We start from the raw sequence: 8,992 nt of genomic DNA, 5'->3' as shown, positions 1-8,992 counted from the left end.
TATGTATGTAATATCCATCCATCCATCCATGTATATAAAATATAAAATGCCATAAGATGGAAGCCTTTAAACTCCTTGAAGTTGGAGTTGGGAAGGTCTTGGGTTTGAATTTCAATTTAATCATTCTACTAATTACACACAGTTCTTGTTCTATGTAAGTGGACTGTTCCACAAACTTCTGCATAGGATGATTTTTACATAATGTGAATTTACCCCTATCTACCTACTTCACTTAGTCTGTATAAAGAAGGCAAACACAGAATACCTTTACACAAGTCATAAGATATACTAACTTGCAGACGTTAAATGCTCTATCATAATAAACAGAATTATGAAATGAAAGGTAAAGTTAGTGATAAAGTATGCATAGTACTGTACAGTAAAGTTAACGTAGTATACCTTCTGCACCTAGCCTTTTTCACTAATGATTGACTGAATAACCTTTTTAAAGAAGCTCTTGCATCTGCTGATAGCAGGCAATATTGTCCTCTACTGGTCATTGAGCTTTTAAAAATCTTAAAGTCTTTGGATCCATTTTTTCAATGCCAGGAACAAATTCACTCGTTATTAAATACTTCTGCCCGTTGTTTTGTTGTGAGCTTTTTTGGTTTGACCTTGACTTCTAAAGCTTTCCTTTTTTTTTTGCAATCTTTGCAGGTAGCAGCTCAGTCAGATTCTCATTTGACAATCTTCTCCATGAGACTCAGTCAACTCAACCAAATCATTCTCATCCACTTTTATTTAGTTCCAGTTCTTGTGCTATTTTTATACTCTTGTTATTCACTTCTTTGATTGTTTCATCTTTGTCAAATCCACAAAAATTGGGAACGGACTGTGGGCACATTTTCCTCCAAACTCTCTTCAGATATCTTTCCATTAAATCTTCCATGCCTTTCAGAATTCTTTACATAAAGTTGAATTTGTGTAATGTGAATTTACATAGTGGGAGAACTGTCTATACTTAACCTCTTTAAGTCTGTTTCCTTTTCTGCAATATGGCAATAGTGATATTTATACTATATACAGGATTATTTTGAAGAAAGCATTTTATAATGCTAAAAGTACTGTACAAATATGGCTTATTATTACTGTATGCAAAGCACTACGTTAGGCATTAAGGGAAAAGAATTCAGTTTTATCTGCCTATCAATCAATCAATCAATCAACAAGTATTTATTAAATACCTACAAAGTGCCAGGCATTGTGCTAAGTGATGAGGAACTGATATTCTGTCTGAGGAAACAACATGTTCATATCTAAATATCTAGAGATTAAATATAAAATTAATGCAAGGTAGTTGTTATTCTACAAGATGGAAATGAGGAATTCACTGTAGCTATTGGGGAGTAGCTGGTGCATGGCAATGGGAGAATGCTATGTGTGAAGAACAGATTGGCTGTGTCATAGACTGTGGGAAAGTTAAAAAGTGTACAGTGAGCTAGAAAGATGGGTTCGGTTTTATTTTGTTCCATGGATTGAAATTAAAATAAATTTAAAAAATTATATTAATTAATTATAATTATAATAATTAATTAATTATATTAATACCTTTTGTACACACACACATACACACATCCACACACACACAGAGATAGGTTAGTGACAGGATGTAAAAGGTGCTTTTTAAAATCCAAACAAAGGAATTTATATTTGATCCTAGAGCCAATGAAGGAATAGAAAAGTGACATGGTCAGATGTGAGTTTAAGAAAAATAATTTTGATAACTTTCTGCACGATATATTGAAATGGAGAAAGAGATGAAATTTTATAGGGATGAAACTTGAGAAAGATTAAGGGTTAGAATTTTTCTTTTTCTTTCTTTTTTTAAAGAAACAATATTTAAGAACTATATGAAGAGGACTTAATGAGAATAAAGCAAGCATTTTACCTGGGAAAAATAAATTAACTCAGTACATTATGGACTCATCAGCACAAATCAGTCTGTTGGACTTGTTAATTGAAACCCTGTAAATCAGGGGTTCTTAACCTAGGTACTATTAAATTTCTTTTAAAAAATATTTTGATAAGTATTTCAATATAATTGGTTTCTATGTATTTTAAGTATTTAAAAACTTTTTTTTTTTTTTTAAAGAAAGGGTCCATAGGTGTCACCAGAGTATCCAAGAATGCTATGAAACAAAAAAAAGATTAAGAATAACTGCTGTAAAGCAGAGCTTTGAGGGAATGGCACACAAAACAAGCAAGATTTGCTAGTGCAGGACTAAGTAGAGTGTTACAAAGGTGAGACCCACAGCAGTCAGGAAACAATAGTTGGGCACCATTACCTAGGGAGAATGAACAGAAGAGAGGGACAACGGAAAAAAGAAAGGCATTGAAAAGGGAGGGAGGGAAGGAGGAAGGGAGGGAGGGGGAGAGAGAGAGAGAGAACATTGGGAAAGAACATTGGGAAAGTGGAAATTGCACCCTGATTCCCATGCCTTTTAAAGTTACACATAAGTTCTCTCAGGTATTACCTACACACCAGACCAGAAGATACCCCAAACATACACGTAAATTCTCAATATTCTTAGACCTTTAGGGGTAGAGTTATGGTACTGTAGTTATTTCAGATGCTGATTCAAATAATAATAGCTCAACTTTTTGTAGATCTGAAGGCATACAAAATAATTCTGCGAAATAGGTAGTGAAAGTATTATTCCCATTTTACAAGAAACTGAGACTCAGAGAGACTAAATATTTAGCCCAAAGTCATATAGCAAGTAAGTGTTCAAGAGCCAAGAGTCAAATGCAGGTCTCAACTTAAGCAAATCATTAATATATTTCGGCCTTAATTTTCTCATAAGTAAATGAAGGGACTGGATTAGATGAGCTTTCAAAGTTCTTTCTAGCTCTGAGTATTTGAGCCTATGAATGTTTGACTCCCAAGTGCCCACTTATTTATTTCACTCTACCACCCTATCCCTATACATTGTTGCCTGAGATTTTATTACCCAGAGTTCTATTAAACTAATGTTTGTACATAATTATTGTCCATAATGAAGACCTGGAGGAAGAGACTGGATTGATGCAGGTTTTGTCCTAAGTACCAATATCTGGGAGTGCATGATTATTCCCTCACTTATGAGCATGGAGAACTAGTTGCCCACTCCCATGTCACCCTAAGGCTACCTACCATATCCTCAGGGTCTCCATTATACTACCTGACCTGGGGACCTAGTCCATGCAGGATGCCCATGCTCAATGTAAGTATGGAATCACCAGTGAAGCTAGCTGCATTGATGACTAGTAATCATGAATTAAGTTTAATATTTAAATCTGTTATACTTTCACTCCCCAAGAGGCATGATGAACAGTCTTTTATAGAAACAAAAGAATTTCCTCTCAGTGTATACAGCACAGAAACTTCCAAGTGGGTTAGGGCTTAGATTGGAACAGAGCAGGAGCACCTTCCTTCTGGGAATACTTGTGCTAGGGTACTATTTGAGGAACCAACGACTGATTGCCTTCCACATTCTTTAAGTGCGGCTCTGTTCCGAAATCTATCAGCGAATGATCCAGGTCTGAACTGGAATTCCTGACTGCCACATGAAGAGGAGAATCCAGCTCCTTTCCTTGATTAGCATTTGCTCGTGATTCAAGCAGGCTCTTGGCACAGACTGTCTGCTGATTTTCACAAGCCACATAAAGTGGAGTGCCAAGGTGTCTGATGTTTTCATTTATATTTGCTCCATGAGATACAAGGGATTCCATATATCCCAGGTGACCTCCCTTGGCAGCTTTGTGGGTGGGAGATGCAAGCTCATGCACAGCATGGGGACTCACTCCATGTTCTAACAGTAAGTCCACACAGTCCTGGCTTCTACTAACACAGGCACTGTACAGAGCCATGTGCCAATCAACAGTCACTCCATCCATCTTAATCCCATGCTTCAGCAGAGCACCAGTGCAAGTCGAGTGACTCTCTAGGCAAGCTTCATGAAGTGGAGACCCTGGATCAGCTGTAATGAGGTTTACACCATATTCCTGACTGATGAGCATCCTTAGAGAAAGGAGACATCCATTAATAGCAACATCATGCATGGGAGACCAATCAGGCGCAAAATCATGTATCAGATGAAATCAAAAAAGCAGGAGTTGCAATCATGTTCTCAGAGGAAAAAATTATATCCCACTCATTGGTGGATTTGCAAAGGCCTGCAGATGGGACTGGCCTCCCAAGCCTTGCTGGTACTCCTGCTGCCTCCATGGCTAGCCATGGGTCTTGGCCGGGCTGGGGAGCAAGGTAGGGTTCCCCTCCAGTGACTCAGGAGAGTTCAAATTCTGTCTTCCCTGCCACTGAAAGCCTAGGCATGCGACTCATCTGTTGAGCACACAGGCTCTGCAGAAGTCTGGGATTTGGTGCCAGCACCAGCAGCACCAGCAGCAGCCGGCTGGTAACCTGAGCACTTGGGTTCAAGACTGACTCCCACCCACCCTCCCACCTCCCCTGGCTGGCTGGGGGCTGGCCCCTAATTTTTCCTCTTTTCAGACAGAGACTTGAGAAAGTCAGGGAGACCAATTAAGAGGCCATTTCAATATAGTTATCCCTTCCACATCACCAGGACAGGGAGGGAGTGGGAACTGGGGAGAAAGGAGTTTAGCAGCCCTTGATCTGGAAAAACCATGTAAAATTTTTTGGCCTTCCCTTTGTACCACAAAAGAAGTCTGATTTTTTTCTTTTTTCTTTTGTAAGGTATTTACAGTACCTTATTGTAAAATTTGGGTTAAATATTTGGTCATAGGCTCTGTGTCATCTGCTGGCCTTCACATGTCATCTGTGGATTCTGCAAAATTCCACAAAAATTCCCATTTAATTTGTATATTTGTAATTTGTAATTATGCCAACCCATGATCTATTGAAACTATGATGGGAAAGTCGCAATGTGGAAGGGATAACTGTGTTCTTGGGTAGAAAGGATAAAAACCTACAACTACTTATGGAGATAGAAGATACACACACACATATATGTGTAAAAATATATGTATATGTGTAAATAAATATACCTACCCACATACCTGCATATATCATATATGCATATCTATACACACACAAAATATGTACATATGAATATACATATAATACTATATATTGTATCTGCCTTTTATGTACCTGATTGTTTGCATTGTGTCTATCCCATACCATACCTTCCCAAAGAGGGAAATGTCCAATATGTACATAAGTATTTATAGCAGCTCATTTCTTTTTCAGAAAAAGCTGACATCTCTCTATGCCTTTTTTATCCTATATTTATGAATCCTTTTTTTGTAAAACCAAAACAACCAAACCAGACTCAAGTATGACTTTAAATTTATCCTTATTAAATTTCATCTTATTCATTTTGGCACAGTGCTCTAAACTGTCAATGTCTTTGGATTCTGACTTGTAAAAGTCCATTGTGTTAGCTATTTCTTCCAACTTTGTGTCTTCTGCCAATCTGACGGGAACACCATCCATGCCTTTACCTAAACAACCCTGGGCCAAGCACAGATCCATCTCTCGGGCACCTGACTAGAGACCTCCTGCCTTACTAACAATGATTTATTAAGGGTCAAGTCATTCAGTTTGTTCTGACTCCATCTAATTGGATTTTCATCTAGTTCATGTCTCTTTATCTTATTCTAAAGAAAAAACGTCATTTCCATTGGCAGGGAAAACAAACAAAATCAGAGTTGATTAGCTCTGCCTTCTCTCTGTTGTCAGTTAACATAGTCCCATCCACTCCAAGCAGAGGTTCTATCCTTTCTTTGGTTCTCTTTTCCCCAGTATAGCTACCTCCACTTTTTGTGGTCTCTAGTGTTTTTTTTTTTTTTTTGTAAACCAGCCTTCCTTCTCCTCTTCCCATCTTCTCTCTTTTCTTTTCTGCTTCACTCTCCTTTACTCTTCTTTCCTCACTGGACTTAGGTAGGAAGATTTGAGTTTGGATCTTTTCTCTGACCCTTACTAGCCATATACAATGTGAAAATCATGTATTGTCTCTGAGGTTCAATCTTCTCATCTATAAAATGGCATGATTTTCTTACTTTATAAAGTTGCTATAGACTCAGATGAGATTATGTATTTAAGATACCATATAACTACTACTTATATGATCATTACTACTCTTCTCTAGCCTCAGTTTGATTATCTTTATGATGAGGGGTTAAACTAATTTCCAGGTTACTTCCAATTCTAAGATTCTATAACTCTATTTTCTATGATAACACCAGCAAGGACTGCCTTTAAATTCCTTTATCTGAGCTTCTAAATAGTCCAGGAAGCACTAAGGAGTCTAAAGTGCTCCTTACAGTTTCTTCATCTCAGCATGATTGCTTTTAATGAGCAAGCCAAGAATTGCAAAATGTAAGACTCTGAGTGGAAACAGTTCAATAATAGTGCAAGTGCTACTTTTCCTGTGACTTCCTTTCTGCAAGGAGTCTGTTACAGAAACAAATGCAATCAGAAGACTGTAACCCACTGAAGGAAGCTCACAAATTATTTTCTTGAAGGATGCAGCAATAGAAGCATTTTTTTCTTCTTGAAAAACCAAAAATCAAGATGGGTTTTTCAAAGTTTAAAATTCCAATGCATTCTTCATTTAGCTGTGCCCCTCAAGTGCACTATATCAGCAAATGACAAGGTTTGCTTTGCCTTTTTTTTTTAAACTAGACTACATAGATGATATATTTTCTAAAATTGTCTCTAGGTATATCTTCTAATGAATTTACTTTATTCTGTCCAACTAATAAACCTATAGAGGGAGAGTGAAGGAGAAAACATATAATTATAAACTATTCCATTTTATGTTGCTTAGGAAAGGTTGTCATGGGTTTTTAGCCTTTTCCTTTGGTTGCTGTTTTCTAACATTTTGTTCATTTTAGTTCACTATGATCATAGCCCACATTAAAAAAAAAATCAAATTAGAGTTTAATGTTGGTCAAAGTGACAGTTAAGTAGCTTATTACAGTCAATAGACCAGAATTCTACAAGTAACTTGCTATGGACAAACCATTTTCATTTGTCTTTACTTAATCTGTGAGAGGACTGCATTATTTCTAAGCTCTCTTTTAGCCTAAGCATCATATGATTCCAGTATTATCTCCTCAATAATAATAGATGGCCTACACCAATGCACTGATACAGGTACTTTGTCTTCCAGTATAGATTGTAACCCATCCACACATGGCTGGCTTGTGCAGCTCATGTCCATGTCTTTTCCTAAGTGTACCACAGGGAGCTAATATGCTGGGGACCTTTTTCTAACTCTTCACATTATATAAATACTAATGGAGCATTGAGACTGTTCATCAATTGTCCCTTATTTTTGCTATGTGATCTTTTCCCTCTCTGGGATTTCATTTCTCTGACGCTATCCTTTATACTATGTCTTCTGAGTACTTCCTCATTTGTAATACATTGCAGTCTGCTTGTGCTCACAATATGCCTCTCTGTTGCCTTTCAGTGGTCTTCAACATCAATTTTTCATAGACTACATGTAGTATTCCACAATAATATAGGTGTTGAGATGATGGACCTCTGTTTTTGGGGAAAAGTTTGGCATCACTAAAAGAATTGTGCAGATTCCCAAAGGCAACCAAGCCCAGTTTTCTCTCTTAAATTTTGAGCCTAGTTCAATTGTCCATTATAGTGCCTTGCCAAGATTTATGTGCTGATGAATATGTTCTATAGGTTAACTATCCAACTGCAATTTTGAGGGTATTGAGGAATTGATTCTTAAGGACTCTCAAAGAAAGAGAAGGAGAAGGTACCAAAGTCAATAAAAAAATTCCAGATTTTATTCTTTCCTGCTTATGTAAATTTTTCATAGGAAGATATAAATTGGTGTTTATTATGGGACAGTAGCCGCTAACATCCCCTCCCCCTCAACTCAAAGACATTTTCACTGGTTAGTCACAATCTGTCAAAGAAATAATGCGTCTTACCCCTCTCCTTGTAATGAGGCCGCCTTAGCTGTGCTGTCTTTGGCAGTATCCTAGCTAACAATGGACACCCTTTAAAAAGGGAATAAAGATTAAAAAAAAAAATCTGCCTCTTTCCCACTTGGCTCTGTTAAGTTCAGGAATGGTTCTCAGGGGGTCACACATTGAGGGTGTAACTTTCTTTTAAGAATGACGTAGATTTCACGATTCAGAATTGTGATTTCACAGTATGTCATGTGGACTTCATTGAAAGAAGTGGATTTCTCTTTATTTCAGATCCTTTTCAGTTAAAAACTGATTCACTGGCAGAGCATGGAATATATATAAGATAATACTTCACTTTTGTAAGGGGGAAACTAACAAGCAACCTTGGACCTGGATCAGCAGTAGTGTGTAGGGATTTAAGATAGTTTTTCCGAGCTCTTTCATTTCATTTTGCTTTCTTTCCTCTTTCCATTTGAAGAGCTGAACAGCGGCCTTTTAGGTTTATTCCAGTCTTGTTCTATCTTGGGTACTTGACCAAGTTGGGTGGAACTCAAAGGGGTGGAATTTCACAGGAACCTAGAAGTTGTTTCTATGGGAAAATGTGTCTTAATTTGGGATGTTAAGAATAAGTCTTCCCTGACTACCTTCTGTCTGCTTTGTGAATAGTTTCTATGCATCTGACTGTTTGTATAATTTCTCTCCCTTTGGAATGTATGTTCCTTGAGGGTAGATTATTTTTTACTTTTTTTTTTTGGTAACTCCAGTACTTTAGGATAGTGCCTGGCACATGGCTGTTGACTAATTGACCTCAGTCCCACCAGTTGCTTGGTCCCTAGGACTTTGGCAGTAGGAACGGAAACCCCTCCTTACCCTTTTCTGCTGCTGCCTATGTAGTAGGATGAAGGACTCCTTCCTGTGCTGATATAGGGTCTGGGACTCACATATTTAAAGAGTTTTACAAACCTTAAAGTGCTATATAAATGATAGCAGCGGTTGCTATTTGTGTTGACTGACTTCCCATGATGATAATTGCTTTTAAATTCTGTTTTCTCCCCAGTGGAGCATTCTATTTGTGTAGATATTTACACCC

The 8,992-nt window shown here is 37.5% G+C and overlaps 1 pseudogene; it reads right to left on the bottom strand.

Annotated features, from left to right (window-relative positions):
- Window positions 1-3,382: 3,382 nt before the first annotated feature.
- Window positions 3,383-4,105, bottom strand: LOC140531931 (ankyrin repeat and SOCS box protein 9 pseudogene; annotated as a pseudogene).
- Window positions 4,106-8,992: the final 4,887 nt, after the last annotated feature.

The sequence above is a fragment of the Notamacropus eugenii genome, chromosome 3, assembly GCF_028372415.1.
Source record: "Notamacropus eugenii isolate mMacEug1 chromosome 3, mMacEug1.pri_v2, whole genome shotgun sequence".
Taxonomy (NCBI): domain Eukaryota; kingdom Metazoa; phylum Chordata; class Mammalia; order Diprotodontia; family Macropodidae; genus Notamacropus; species Notamacropus eugenii.
Note: the sequence above shows the minus strand (reverse complement) of the source record. Positions and strands in the feature narration are given on the sequence as shown.